The following is a 16,853-nucleotide window of genomic DNA, read 5'->3' as shown; positions in this document are numbered from 1 at the left end:
AATTCCACAGCCCACGAAAGTGCTGACGACGGATGCATCTCGCCTGGGGTGGGGAGCTCATGTCGATGGGCTTCACACCCAGGGACTATGGTCCCTCCAGGAAAAGGATCTGCAGATCAACCTCCTGGAGCTCCGAGCGATCTGGAACGCACTGAAGGCTTTCAGAGATCGGCTGTCCTGTCAAATTATCCAAATTCGGACAGACAATCAGGTTGCAATGTATTACATCAACAAGCAGGGGGGCACCGGATCTCACCCCCTGTGTCAGGAAGCCGTCGGGATGTGGCGTTGGGCTTGCCAGTTCGGCATGCTCCTCCAAGCCACATACCTGGCAGGCGTAAACAACAGTCTGGCCGACAGACTGAGCAGAGTCATGCAACCGCACGAGTGGTCGCTCCATTCCAGAGTGGTACGCAGGATCTTCCGAGAGTGGGGCACCCCCTCAGTGGACCTTTTCGCCTCTCAGACCAACCACAAGCTGCCTCTGTTCTGTTCCAGACTTCAGACACACGGCAGGCTAGCGTCGGATGCCTTTCTCCTTCATTGGGGGACCGGCCTCCTGTATGCTTATCCTCCCATACCTTTGGTGGGGAAGACCTTACTGAAGCTCAAGCAAGACCGCGGCACCATGATTCTGATAGCGCCCTTTTGGCCCCGTCAGATCTGGTTCCTTCTTCTTCTGGAGTTGTCCTCAGAAGAACCGTGGAGATTGGAGTGTTTTCCGACTCTCATTTCGCAGAACGACAGAGCGTTGCTGCACCCCAACCTTCAGTCTCTGGCTCTCACGGCCTGGATGTTGAGGGCGTAGACTTCACTGCGTTGGGTCTGTCTGAGGGTGTCTCCCGTGTCTTGCTTGCCTCTAGGAAGGATTCCACTAAAAAGAGTTACTTTTTCAAGTGGAGGAGGTTTGTCGTTTGGTGTGAGAGCAAGGCCCTAGAACCTCGTTCTTGCCCTGCACAGAACCTGCTTGAATACCTTCTGCACTTATCAGAGTCTGGCCTCAAGACCAACTCAGTAAGGAATCACCTTAGTGCGATTAGTGCTTACCATTATCGTGTGGAAGGTAAAGCCATCTCTGGAGAGCCTTTAGTCGTTTGCTTCATGAGAGGCTTGCTTTTGTCAAAGCCCCCTATCAAGCCTCCTACAGTGTCATGGGATCTCAACGTCGTCCTCACCCAGCTGATGAAACCTCCTTTTGAGCCACTGAATACCTGCCATCTGAAGTACTTGACCTGGAAGGTCATTTTCTTGGTGGCAGTTACTTCAGCTCGTAGGGTCAGTGAGCATCAAGCCCTGGTAGCCCATGCTCCGTATACCAAATTTCATCAAAACAGAGTAGTGCTCCGCACCCACCCAAAGTTCCTGCCGAAGGTGGTGTCGGAGTTCCATCTTAACCAGTCAATTGTCTTGCCAACATTCTTTCCCAGGCCGCATACCCGCCCTGCTGAACGTCAGTTGCACACATTGGACTGCAAGAGAGCATTGGCCTTCTACTTGGAGCGGACACAGCCCCACAGACAGTCCGCCCAATTGTTTGTTTCTTTCGACCCTAACAGGATAGGGGTCGCTGTCGGGAAACGCACCATCTCCAATTGGCTAGCAGATTGCATTTCCTTCACTTACGCCCAGGCTGGGCTGACTCTTGAGGGTCATGTCACGGCTCATAGTGTCAGAACCATGGCAGCGTCGGTGGCTCACTTGAAGTCAGCCACTATTGAAGAGATTTGCAAGGCTGCGACGTGGTCATCTGTCAACACATTCACATCACATTACTGCCTCCAGCAGGATACCCGACGAGACAGTCGGTTCGGGCAGTCGGTGCTGCAGAATCTGTTTGGGGTTTAAATCCAACTCCACCCTCCAGGACCCGAATTTATTCTGGTCAGGCTGCACTCTCAGTTAGCTGTTCTTCGTAGGTCAATTTTCTGTTGTTCCCTCGCCGTTGCGAGGTTAAATTGACCTGGGTTCTTGTTTTGAGTGAGCCTGAGAGCTAGGGATACCCCAGTCGTGAGAACAAGCAGCCTGCTTGTCCTTGGAGAAAGTGAATGATACATACCTATAGCAGGTGTTCTCCGAGGACAGCAGGCTGATTGTTCTCACCTTCCCTCCCTCCTCCCCTTTGGAGTTGCGTTTCATCATTTTTGCTTGTCATTCAACTGAGCGGGAACAGTCACGCACGGGCGGGAAGACGGCCGCGCATGCGCGGTGGGCGTGCCCTGCGTGCGGGACCGCCCGCGAAGTTTTGTTCCGGTTGGTGGGGGCTGCCGTGGACGTCACCCAGTCGTGAGAACAATCAGCCTGCTGTCCTCGGAGAACACCTGCTACAGGTATGTATCATTCACTTTCCCTCCGGTGGTCATCTGGTCAGTTTGGGCACTTTTTGGAAGCTTGGTCGTGAAAAAACAGGACCAACTATGTGTGGACTAAATGCTCGTCGGGGACGTCTTGCTTCTTTCCATTATCAGGCGCGGAGGTCCATCTGTTAACCACGCCCCAGAATGCCCCTGTCCCGCCTTCGCTACCGTTCGGCCACGCCCCCAGAATTTCGCCCGTCCCCGTGACGGAAAGCAGTTGGGGCCATCCAAATTCAGCTTTCGATTATACCTGTTTTTGAGACGGACGTCCATCTCCTGATTTGTGTCGGAAGATGGGCGTCCGTCTCTTTCGAAAATAAGCTGGTTTGTCATCTCTTTGATACATGGTTTCGATCCCTGTATTATCTCTGTGATACTTTGCACCATACTTTGTAAGCCGCACTGAACCTGCTATTGAGCGGGAAAGAGCGGGGTATAAATGCCACAAATAAATAAATAAATAAAAAACCATCCATGTGTATGTCATAGAGAAGTTCAATAGAAATTAAATAAAAAATGATAAAAGACTATAATGATAAATAATCGCAAACATATGTGCCTGCATATACAGAAGATTGCCCGATTGCTTCCTAAACTTATAAATGACCTCATTTTGTTGAATCAAAGGGAGATACCAAATGTGAAAAAACGTGGGAAGTACTAGTATGTTATACTAGATACCTTAAAACTAATGGAGCAAAGTGATATATGTACAGACTCCTAACATCAAATATCGTTGGGAAGACGCGCAGGAGAGAACCAAAAGAAAGCCAAATAATCCACTCAAGAAACTGATCTTAAAAACAGACAAACTTGTGTGGTAAAAGAACTTGACAGCTCCGGAGAGCAGTATATCTGTGTTGTGCTATGAAAAACATTGTAAAAATTGTATAGTGAAATAGAACCAGTAAAAAAAAAAAAAAATATAAATATATATATATATATATATATATATATATATATATATATATATATAGCTAAAAGTAATGTGACAACCTAAAGTATGGACTAAAAAGATGTGTATAATAGATTGCGAAGATAGCACATATCTCTGTTGGCATAGCACAAGTGACACTGTCACAAAAGTGGTAGACAGCATATAGAATATACATCGGGTCCTTGACCACCGAAAAAACAGACAGATAGGACTATAGGACTGCCGCTAAAAACACTAGGCAAAATAAATGCCAATAAAAAGAAGAAACATGAAGAAAACCCAGACTTAACTCAAAAGATGTACTGGAGCGTGTTGCAGCCACAAATCTAGGTTTCCAAAAGGAAATTGTTTCATAGCAAGCATGTATTTAAATACTGTTGAATATGCATGAATTGTGCAAAAATGTCCGACCATCGGACAAGGTTTAAAATAAATTGGGCATACCAGCGGCACTTAGAAAATATAGTAACAAAGTAGATGACAGCAGATAAAGACCTGTACAGTCCATCCAGTCTGCCCAACAAGATAAACTCATTGTATGAGCTACTTTATATGTATACCTGACTTTGATTTGTCCTTGCCATTTTCATGGCACAGACCATAGAAGTCCTCCCAGCACTAGCTTTGCTTCCAAATATCCGGTGTTGCCACCCAATCTTCACTAAGCTTCTGTGGATCTGTTCCTTTTTAACAGGATTGCTTTGTGTTTATCCCACACATTTTTGAATTCAGTTACCGTTTTCATTTCCCCACCATGCGGGAGGGCATTCCAAGTATCCACCACCCTCTCCGTGAAAAAATACTTCCTGAAATTTTTCCTGAGTCTGCCCCCCTTCAACCGACGACTGTGACAGTACAAATGCTAACTGCACGTGATTGCATGGAATTCCTACATTTATGTGATCTCAAATGGCCACTAATGCAACCTACCCACATTAAAGGGCATACATTGGATCTCCTCTCCTACAAACTGTCCACAGAACACAACATATTAGTAACAGACACCAAATGGTCAGAGACACCTTGGACCGATTATTACCAGCTAAACCTATCCCTGACCTGGCGGAAGAAGGAGTCACACCATACACAAGAACACACTACCTACAGCACAAAAGGCCAAATAGACCCTAAAGAATTCTGACTACAGATATATGACCAGGAATGGAAACCACGAATAGATTCCATTTATTACCTCTCTGACTGGGACGTTAGATGCAAAAGCGTATTAGATGAAATAGCACCCTTAAGATTAAGAGTAACAAGAAGACAAAACTCGATCCCATGATTCAATGATGATCTAAAAAAACTCAAAACACAAACCAGAAAACATGAACGAGCATGGAAAAAATTAAAAGACGAGCACTCACTCAACGCATGGAAACAAATACATAGAAAATACAAATATGCAATAAGACAATCCAAAAGATCTTATTACAGATCCAAAATAGGTCCAGGTTACAATGATTCGAAGAAATTATTTCAACTCGTAAACAAGCTTCTAGACACCACCACAATTATCACCACCAATTCAGACATTCCATCTGCAGCCAGTCTCGCTAAATACTTCTGTGACAAAATAATAAAATTACGCAATACACTTCCTCAGCACAACACCGACATTGAAAATTTCATCAGTGATCTGGACTCAAACTCTGGCGAATGCCCAGCTGACCGTAGTTGGTCAAAATTTTCTCTTCTCACCATCGATTCAGTTACCCTAGCTCTTCTCAGAATCTCCAATACACACTGCAAATTGGACACCTGCCCCAGCCACCTTCTCAAATCCACCCCCAATCGCTTCATACCTCTCATCTTACCTAAACTACATGCTCCAACAAGGTCATTTCCATGAAGAACATGGCAACATCCTACTCATCCCTATAACGAAAGACGCAAAGAAAAAAATAAATGACCTCACCAATTATCGCCCAGTCGCATCTATCCCACTTGTAGTTAAACTGATGGAGAGCATGGTGACCAAACAGCTCTCTGACTATTTGGATAAGTTCTCTTTATTGCATGAATCTCAATCTGGATTCCGCCCATCCCACAGTGCCGAAACTGTGCTGGTCACTCTCCTGGCCAAATTCAAGAGTGAAATAGCCTTAGGTAATAGCATACTTCTCCTCCAATTTGACATGTCGAGTGCATTCGATATGGTTAACCATAATATACTTCTTCGACTTCTAGAACACTTTGGAATTGGTGGAAATATACTTAACTGGTTCAAGAGTTTTCTAACCACCAGGTCATACCAAGTAAAATCTAACACTAACATATCACCAACGTGGAAATCAGACTGTGGAGTTCCTCAGGGTTCACCATTATAACATAGTAACATAGTAGATGACGGCAGAAAAAGACCTGCATGGTCCATCCAGTCTGCCCAAGACAAACTCATATGTGTATACCTTACCTTGAATTTGTACCTGTCCTTTTCAGGGCACAGACCGTATAAGTCTGCCCAGCAGTATTTTCCGCCTCCCAACCACCAGTCCCGCCTCCCATCACCGGCTCTGGTACAGACCGTATAAGTCTGCCCTCCCCTATCCTAGCCTCCCAACCACCAACCCCTCTTCCCCCCAACTGCTCCGCCACCCAATTTCAGCTAAGCTTCTGAGGATCCATTCCTTCTGCACAGGATTCCTTTATGCATATCCCACGCATGTTTGAACTCCGTTACCGTTTTCATCTCCACCACCTCCCGCGGGAGGGCATTCCAAGCGTCCACCACCCTCTCCGTGAAAAAATACTAAGATAAATTTGCATTGCGTGTCCCCAAAACCTTGTTGCCTTAGGGCATCTGAGCTCCCCAGCAAAACCACTGAGTATGACCAAAGCAGTGAGCACTGTAAAGTAGATTCTATCACTCCCAGCGCCTAAGACCAGAAGGCAGACAGAGAGGGGCACTCTATAAAGGAATGCAAAAAAGATCCAGAGGACACCCTGCACTTCACACATACATCATCCTCCCATAAACCCATAACCTTGCCCTTTTGCCTGGTAATGTGCATTAGGGGGTCGCCCTGTGCAGGTCCTCAAATGCTGCCCTCAATTGAGCTACTGAAATGTCTTCCACTAAGTCCTGGCTCTATTGCTCAGCCAATTTCTGCAAAAAAGGTGCCTGTCTATTATCACGAATTAATTGATACCACTGGGACAATTTGTTGAGGCCGGGAGGTAGATTCAAAAATACTCAATATATTAATGATCCCATTGGCCAAGCTCCTATCAAATCAAGGTCTCCACCCGATTATCTATGCTGATGATGTTACAATCTACATCCCTTTTAGACACGATTTATCAGAAATCTCCGACGACATCAAGCGTAGATTGAACACCATGCACTCATGGGCAAACTCATTTCAACTGAAGTTGAACACTGATAAAAGGCATTGCCTTATCCTCTCATCCCAGCACAACAATTACAAACTCACAACCTTAACCACTTCAGATCATTCCCTCCCCATTTCCGACAGTCTCAAATACTAGGTGTTACTATTGATCGCAATCTTACACTTGAGACCCAAGTCAACTCCACCGTAAAGAAAATGTTTCATTCAATGTGGAAACTCAAGCGTATAAAACCTTTCTTCCTGCATGCGAAGGGGGAGGGAGATGCGGTATGTTTAAAGTGTGGGGGGAGTTCCAGCACGTTTTATCATGCAATGTGGAAGTGCCTGCTGGTACGAACATTTTGGCAGCGGGTACGGAGCTTCTTGTTTAGGCTGGGGAATAAAGTTTGGGGGACAGAAGAGCAGTTTCTGTTGGATAGGCCAAGGGCTTTTGCTTCCCAGGGTCGATATGCAGGCCTACTAAGTAGGAAGTTGAGTTTGGTAGCTCGAAAATGTGTCTTACAGTACTGGACTAGCCCGGAGGCCCTTGCCTACTGGCACTGGCAGAACCAGGTGCACCTTTTGGCATCATGGGAAGCCAGAGAGGCGAGACAATCAACTAGGCGTAGAAAACTTTTTCTTCAGATATGGTCACCTTATCTGGAAATTCTTAGCCCTAAGGGGTGCAGCTTGCTAATTAACCCATAAAGAAGAACTCTCAGAGATAATAGGACCTAGTCATAGACTGGGATAGGGAGGGTGGGATAGGGGGGAGCTAGGGGTGGACTACTTGGGAGGGGGTGATATGTGTGATGTTCTGTTTACAACTAAGCAGTATTAATGGGGGGAGTATTGGATGAGGAGGAAGTCAGGGAGGAGTGAGAAATAAAGTCTGATGACGACCAAGATGTAAGGGTTTGATGATACATATTAAGAGATAATGGGTTGTATATTGTAGTAGCAGAGAGCTCAATATGTTGAAGTCAGTACGTCATTAATAATAATTGTTGGAACTTTGATAAACCTGTAGGAGCGGTAGTTGTATTGAGAGTGGATAAGAAGGGGATGGAAGAGTAAAATGCTGATGATGTGGTTATTACTGTGATCTGATGGAGATAGGTTTGTTTGTAACTCAGTATATTGAGTCTGTTGACTATTTAGTTGTATCATCATTATATGGTTGGGGGGCAGGGGGCAGGGGTAGGAGGGGGAAGAAAATGTTACAAAGTTTTAGAACCCCACCTCATCCCACAGGTGATGTGGTCTCTCCTTCTCTCACCTGCTGTCAAACATTCTCCCCCCCCCCTCCCCCCACATACCTTTTAAATAGCAGATTTTCACCGGCAACGGGCAGCAACTAATACACACTGCTGATGTTGGCTCCATACCCTTCCCTCTGATGCAACTTCCTGTTTCCGCCTAAGCAAGAATACATAAGAGTGAAGGCTATGGGGCCGGTGCGAGCAGTATGCATTAGTCACTGCTCACTGCAGGCGAAGATCTGCTATTTACAAGGTATGCAGGAGGGACAGTTGTTGGGAGTTTTCGGCTGGCGAGGCTTGGGGATCCCTGCCAGCCACATTATAGCTATGCTGGTACTGGGTGGGCCTGAGCCCAAAGTGGGTGGGCCTGGGCCCACCCAAGCCCACCCTTGGCTACGCCACTGCTTTGCACCCCGGTATGACAGTGTCCCACTGGTTATCCTCCTTTCACCAGGTCTCAGTAATGCCTATTATGTCCAATATTTCATTTAGTGCAATATAATCCAATTCTCCCATCTTATTTCTTAGACTCCTAGCATTTGCACATAGACATTTCAGAGTATGTTTGTTGTTCCTATTTGCATGATGCTTAGTACTTTACACTATTGATTTGCCATCTTTTGTCTGATCTTTAGTTGTATTTAAGGGCACCTGGCCTACCACGGTCTGTTGTGCAACCTCACTATCCAGAAACCCTATCTTCCCTGTTTGTAAGGTATCCTTGCAAGATACCTTATCCCGAACCATACGCTTTTGAGCGACTGTCGGCCTTTCCCCCATTTCTAGTTTAAAAGCTGCTCTATCTCCTTTTTAAATGCTGATGCCAGCAGCCTGGTCCCACCCTGGTTAAGGTGGAGCCCATCCAGGGCTGTACCAACACGGTAAGTGGGGTAAGCACCGCAGGGGGGCACGACCTCTGGAGGGCACCGCCCAGGTCCGCTCACTTGCAAAATCTTTTACCTGAAGTTGTGATTCTCCTCTCTCCCCTGCCCTTCCCTCTCCGCGTCAGGAAGTGAAGGCAGCCCAGCAGTGCTGAGGCAGACACGCTCTGCTAAAGTTACTTCAAAGAGTACAACCAGTGCTATATATGTCTTTGGTGTGGGAAGAACTCCTCATTCAGGGTGAGCTTGAATAACATTCAAATTAAAGAGAACAGGTTTGGAGGGAGGTGTGCAAGTGAGACTGGGGAGAAATAACAAATAAATAGTGTAATTGTTAAAATCTGTAAGTGGTTCAAAGTTTTTGTTTTTTTTCTGAGCATGTACACTGAGAGGAGGGCATGACTGCAATGATGTGTGCATAATTATCAGGTAACCTGAGATATCTACAGCTAAAAGCCATTTTATTGGCTGATGGTTCAAACAATGGGTTCAAAGAGGAAGTTTAGCTTCGAGCTGGTAAGTGAAAATCTGATTGCCTTTTTGTGTGTAATTACTAAATGTTTATTTCTTATATATATCCACCATTCAAGATGTATTGTAAGCCACCAGAATCTTCAAAACTTTTAGTATATGAACATTGCTGGGCAGACTTCTACGGTCTCTGTGTGATTGTGACTGAATAGATATGGATGGGCTTGAGTGTATATTTTAAGGGACTTCTTCATTAGTATCAGAACTTAGCATAAGAAGAGTGCTGGGCAGACTTCTACAGTCTGTGCCCTGAGAATGGCAAGGACAAATCAAACTCAGGTATACATATAAAGTATCACATACCGTGTAAAATTAGTTTATCTTGTTGGGCAGACTGGTTGGACCGTACAGGTCTTTATCTGCTGTAATTTACTATGTTACATTGAGCCTGCAAAGAGGTGGGGAAAATGTGGGATACAAATGCAATAAATAAATAAATATAAAATATTCTGCTTGGATAGGAAGAGTTATGTGAAATGTGGTATGTGATATGTGAAAATACATTTTGCTTTAATGAAATTGCTAAACTTTAGAGTCAGAGACTTATCAATGAGGGATACATACAGTGCTTTTTTTGTACCAGCACCTTTTTCCTGAGGTCCGGCTCACTTGCCCGCTCCCTTCTGTTCCTGTTCTCGCGCTCCAAAATCTTTTACCCGAAGTCGCGATTCTCCTCTCTCCCCTGCCCTCCCCTCCATCTCCAGCAATTCTCTCTCCCCTCCATGTCCAGCATGTCGCCTCCCTCCCCTGCCCTCCCCTCTCCATGCTGGATATGGAGGGGAGGGGAGAGGAGGGCAGGGAAGAGAGAATTGCTGGACATGGATGAGAGGGGAGGGCAGGGGGCAGAGGAGACATACTGGACATGGAGGGGAGGTCAGCGAAGAGAGATTCACTGGACAAGAAGGGCAGGGGAGAGAGAAGAATCGTTGGACATGGATGAGAGGGGAGGGCAGGGGAGAGAGGAGAATTGCTGGACATGGATGAGAGGGGAGGGCAGGGGAGAGAGATTCTCTGGACATGGATGGATGGAGGAATTGGCGGGGAGAGAGGAGAAATGCTGGTCTTGGATGGAAAAGAGGGGAGAGAGAATTATTGCTTTATATGGATGCAGGGGAGGGACGAAAGAGGAGAAATGCTGAACATGGATGGAGGTGAGGAAAGAAAAAAGAAGAAGATGCACATGGATAGAGATGAGGGAAAGGGAAGAGAGGAGAAAACTGCACATGGATGGAGATGAGGGAAAGGGAAGAGAGGAGAAAACTGCACAAGGATGGAGATGAGGGAAAGGGAAGAGAGGAGAAAAACTGTACATGAATGGAGAAAATAGGCAAAAGCTGGATCCACGTTATACCTCCTCCAGTCAATTCCACAGAGGAGGACACAGCTTTTACTTATGGATGTAGGGCAAGAAATGAAGAAGAAAGGAGGAAAGTAAAGAAATAAATGGAAAGGAAGCCCTGGAAAAGGAGTTAAGGGAACAGATAGAGAGCAGCAGAATCAGAGACCGGGACCAATATGGATAGAAAAACAAAGTCACCAGACAACAAAGGTAGAAAAAAATCATTTTATTTTCATTTTAGTGTTTGGAATATGTCCACTTTGAGATTTTACATCTGCTATCTTATTTTGCAATGTATAGCAATTTGTTTTCTAAGAATATTGCTGACAATTCCTGTCAGTGTGGCAAGTGGTGAGCGATTATTTTCACGGTTAAAAATCATAAAAAATTATTTGCGATCAAGTATTTAGCAAGAAAGGCTTGTAAGCCTTGCCATCTTGTGCCACACGGGGGGGGGGGGGCGCCAACTGATAGTCTGCAGGGGGGCACCAGAGACCCTAGACAGGGCCCTGAGCCCATCCTTTCGGAATAGACTCCCCCTTCCCCAGAATGTTGCCCAGTTCCTAACAAATCTAAAACCCTCCTCCCTGCATCATCGTCTCATCCACGTATTGAGACTCCGGAGCTCTGCCTGTCTCTTGGGCCATGCGCGTGGAACAGGTAGCATTTCAGAAAATGCTACCCTAGAGGATCTGGATTTGAGCTTTCTACCTAAGAGCCTAAATTTGGCTTCCAGAACCTCTCTCCCACATTTTCCTATGTCATTGGTACCTACATGTACCAAGACAGCCGACTCCTCCCCAGCACTATCTAGAATCCTATCTAGGTGAAGCGTGAGGTCCGCCACCTTCACACCAGACAGGCAAGTCACCAGGCGATCCTCATGTCCACCAGCCACTCAGCTATCTATATGCCTAATGACCGAATCACCAACTACAACAGCTGTCCTAACCTTTCCCTTACCGGCAGCACTTGGAGACATATCCTCAGTGCGAGAGGATAGTACATCCTCTGGTGGGCAGGTCCTGGCTACAGGAGTACTTCCTACTTCACCAGGGTGATGCTCTCCTTCTAGGAGACCTCCCTCCCCCAAGGTAGCACAAGGGCTACCAGACTGGAGGTGGGACTTTTCTACAACATCCCTGTAGGTCTCCTCTATGTACCTCTCTGTCTCCCTCAGCTCCACCAAGTCTGCTACTCTAGCCTCAAGAGAATGGACACGTTCTCTAAGAGCTAGGAGCTCTTTGCATCGGGCACACATATATGACATCTCACCAACTAGGACATAGGCGGTCGGTGGCCCAACCGTTTGGGGAGGCTAAAGGGGGTGGGGTTAGGGATGGGGGCGAGGGGTGGAGCTTAAATCCATAATTGTCTGATAACACACAGAAAAAAAAAAATTTATTTATTGCACTTGTATCCCACATTTTCCCACTTATTTGCAGGCTCAATGTGGCTTACAGAGACTTGTTATAGCATATCTATACAAGGTTAAAGAAAACAATTAGTATTACATAGAGGTAAAGGAATAGAAGGAGGTTTGGACAAGTCGTTATTGAAAGATACATTCTGTGCCATTTTGTTTAGGTGTTGTGTTGTAGTTAGTTAAGGGTTCTCGTGGTAGGCTTTGCTAAAGAAGTAAAAATAAAAGTCACAATTAATACCTTTTATTAAATTTAGATATTAGATATGTATCATATGTCAAAGAATAAAGTGGTTGCCCAAAGCATATTCTAAGCACAATTGCTCAACTGCAAAACACTATGCACAACTTTGTGCAAAAACACACTCAGAACCTTACTGTACCATAAATATTACACTGGGCAGAACCTAATACACCAATATACCACCCATACGGAAAATGCAGACCATCAACAATATGAAACAAGGGATCATATCATCACAATTCTCATGTAGAGCCACAAAACACCCTAATTCATGTTTAATGTGGGATAAAATGCCGTAAATAAGTAAATAAATAAATATAAACTTTTAATGTTGAGCACCTGATTCTCAAAGTGGACATATTCCAAACACTATAATGAAAATAAAATGATCTTTTCTACCTTTGTTGTCTGGTGACTTTTTCTGATCATGCTGGCCCAGTATCCGATTCTGCTGCTATCTGTCCTCAGGTGTCAGTGCAAGTCTCTTTGGTATGAACTGCTCATGTGCAGGTCAGGAAGTCATCCTTGTTAAATATCTCCCTGGCAACCCAGGACACCTCCAGCCAACACCCCCCCCCCCCCCCCCCCCCCGCTCTCCCAGCAGTAAGGTAAACAAATTAAACCATAAACCAATTTCTACAACTGGGCTTTCACTGCAGCTCCTACTGTGAGGATGGAGGTAAATCAACAATTTAAAACCCCCAGAGCAGTGGGACTCCACAGCTGATCCATCCTGCTGCAGCAGGGGAGGCTTAGCCTCCCCAAGCCTCTTATACCGGGCGCCTATGAACTAGGAGATAATCATACATGTGACACTCAATGCAAAAGACTGGAAAGCAACTCTCTCGCTGCTGGACTGCTGATTCCATCTTAGTGTTTTTGAGTTTTTCAATAATTTAAAACTTGCTACAGTATTAAGGATATTAGCCTAATGTAAAAGTGTCTTTTTAGTTTATATAGTACATTGTATGATTTATTTAGTGTTTCCTTCTTAGATGGTAATGAAATGTATTTAAAACTCTGTAAGAGCACTCCTTGCTTGTTACCTTAATTACAATAACTGACTATAAATGAAGAGTTGTCCTAGGGGTGGGTGGGTGTTGAGGAGGGTGGGTGGGAATACTAAATTAGATCCTGCAGTGCCTGTTAGATTCTATCTGTTAATGCTGTGGTACAAAGCTTTTAAAGCTAAGTGGAAAAGACTATGGAGATTAATTGTTAAAATTTGCTTTTTATATTTTTATTTTGCCTAACACTAACCTACAATTCCTCCTTTAAACCCCAATCTTTAAGTTCCCAAAGCACAAAGCAAAGTAGCGTTCACTTATCAGAGAAATGTCCTCTTCTCTCAGAACTTCTCAGAAAGAAAGTTCAGTGGGACCTTTCCTCTTTATATAGTTTTGAATCTAAGGGGCCTCTTTTAAACAGGCTCTTTGAAGCTGACTCAGCAACCTATGCAAGTATTCTACTTCCCCACACCTTTATTAACACTTAATTGAGGTCGCTGGATGAGCTACCTCTCCAGCAGCCAAGGAACAGAAAATAACGGCCTTTTAGACGAAAAGAGTTTTTGGCTGTTTAGTTTCTACCTCTAGAAAAGGTTTCAATTTAAAACTGTGGGGAAAATGCCTATTTCTGGGGCCATCGCTTAGCGAATAGGGCAATCATCTTTCGCTCCGACAACACGGCTGTAGTGGAAGCCCTTAATAAATTGTCAGCCAACAAACTTAACGTTACTATTAGAGCTAAACACATTCCGGGAAAAGAGAATTCTATAGCAGACACTCTCTCTCATTTTAAGTTCGCAGAATTCAAGGCCTGTGCCCCAGTGGCGGACGAGATGCAGACTCCAGTTCCAGACAGCGTTTGGCAATTTGGCCCATAGAATTTTGGGACCTGGTGCTACAATCCTTGTCAGATTCAACTCGGAGAAGATACACAGCAGCTTTCCTATCATTCATTCATCACAGGGAAGAGCAGGATCATACGGACATATTCAGTATACATGCCCTGGTTCACTTTTTTCTTACAGCCCGTAGAGCAGGAGTTAGTAGAGCACGTATAACAACCACGATAGCCAGCAGCAGTTTCTTCACGAAAGCAGTAGGGATAGAGAACCCAACGAGAAAATTTGCCATCACTAGAATGATGAAGGGATGGAACAGGGCAATGGTGACACAGCTAGATAGCAGACACCCCATTACTCTAGATGAACTGGCTCACATATTTGGTACAATCAGAGAGGTATGCGACAGCGCTTACGAGACACACCTATTCAAATATGCTTTCTCTTTGGCATTCCACGGGGCCCTGCGAATCAGCGAACTGGTCGCAAAATTAAAAACAGCCTCCCTAGACATGGGGGTGCTACTCCGAGATGTGACCTTGAAAGGCACATCCATTGACTTATTCATTCAGAAATCCAAAACAGATCAGTTGGCCAAAGGAACCCACATCCTGCTAAGTCAGAATGTGGAGAACCTCACATGCCCCGTAAGCAATCTTAAAGCATATTTGAGGGAGAGACCACAGGCACCCGGTTGGCTACTAATCCATGCAAACAATACCCCGTTAACCTGATTTCAATTTTCTAGAGTGCTACACCTTTGTGTCCAGCGAGCAGGCATGCAGGCCAATATGTACAGCACGCACTCATTTAGAATTGGGGCGGCAACCACAGCGGCCGCTCAAGGATTGCCCGCGGAAAGCATCAAGGAGCTAGGGCATTGGAAATCAAATGTATATAAACGTTACATTAGAAACACTAATCGAGCAACTCAACAACATAACAGTTCCTAATTAATCAATGAGGTTCACCTGTTGCAACACAGGATATACAAGCAAGGTACAAGGTAGACACACGGGACAGAAGGTAGCTAGGCAGAGCCGGAAACCGGATAACACTAGCTAGCCAAAACCAGGACTCAGGACGAACAAGCAGGGACCAGGATGTGCACACAGGATATACAAGGTTCAGGATGTGCACACAGAATATACAAGCAAGGAGTAGGGCAGGCTGCAAACACAGACTAAAGGCAGAAGGCTAGCAGACCACGCAGAAGGGCAAGCAGCCCACAGGTACTGGGAACCAAAGGGCACTAGCCCACACAGAAGGGCAAGCAGCCCACTGGTACTAAACAGAAGGGCAAGCCCCCCACAGAAGGGCAAGAAGCCAACAGGTACTAAACAGAAGGGCAAGCCCACACAGAAGAGCAAGAAGCCCACAGGTACTAAACAGAAGGGCAAGCCCACACAGAAGGGCAAGAAGCCCACAGGTACTAAACAGAAGGGCAAGCCCACACAGAAGGGCAAGAAGCCCACAGGTACTAAAAACAGAAGAGCAAGCCCACACAGAAGGGCAGAAGCCCACAGGTACTAAACAGAAGGGCAAGAAGCCCACACAGAAGACAGGCTTAGAAGCAGCGCAGCAACACACTAACTAACCTGTCGGCCTCTGGGCATGACACCAGACAATGACACCATGCGAAGGCACTGACTGCAAGCACAGGCCTTCCTTATAAAGGAACTCACTGATGAGTCACCACCAGCAGGACAAAAGCAGGAAGTTCCTTGCCTCCAAACAGAGGCTTGACACACAGAGGAAGTGAGCCCACAGGAAGGACAAACAGGAGCCATCTTGGATACTGGCATAGAGGAGGCGGCAGCCATCTTGGAAGAGGCATAGCCCACACAGGTGAGGTCCAGTAAGGCAATCAGCACACAGAGCCAGAGAGAAACTAAGACAGAGACAGACACAGAGACAAGCAGAAGCCAGCACAGCCATTGACTCCCAGAAACAGGGTAAGTATGAGGGTGGTCACGGCCACAGACGTGACACGGGGAGAACTTTGGTATGCATGCAAAAAAGGTATCAATCACTTGGATTGGACAGCTAATGCCGACCTTATCATGGAAGCTACAGACCCTACCGTCTCCTGATACAATAATAGTGCATTTGGGAGGCAACAATCTGGCATGGGTCAATAGCATTTCACTCCTAAAACATAAACAAAACGATCTTCTGAAATTGGCATGCCTACTACCAAGGTTCTGCTTAGCGTGGTCCAATATCATCCCACGGCGAGTGTGGAGGGGTGAGAGTTTGCACTGGGCTGTAGATAAGACCAGAAAGAAGGTCAGTAGATGGATGGAAAAATTTATGCACAACATAAAAAGGCATGTTATCTGGCATGATCTAATAACGGAATCCTGTGAGGGCATGTACCAGGCACAAGGGGTACATTTATCAGATGTGGGCCTAGACATTTTTAACTCTGACTTTCAGGAGAGTGGAGTTAAATGGGCAGTATTCACAATGGATATGGGTAGTTAGTGGGGTTCCTCAGGGGTCTGTGCTAGGACCACTGCTTTTTAATATATTTATAAATGATTTAGAGATGGGAGTAACTAGCAAGGTAATTAAATTTGCTGATGACACAAAGTTATTCAAAGTCATTAACTCGCGAGAGGATTGTGAAAAATTACAGAAGGACCTTACGAGACTGGGAGACTGGGCGGCTAAATGGCAGATGATGTTTAATGTGAGC

This window comes from Microcaecilia unicolor, chromosome 5 (assembly GCF_901765095.1).
Source record: "Microcaecilia unicolor chromosome 5, aMicUni1.1, whole genome shotgun sequence".
Taxonomy (NCBI): domain Eukaryota; kingdom Metazoa; phylum Chordata; class Amphibia; order Gymnophiona; family Siphonopidae; genus Microcaecilia; species Microcaecilia unicolor.
This window is presented reverse-complemented; position numbering follows the sequence as displayed.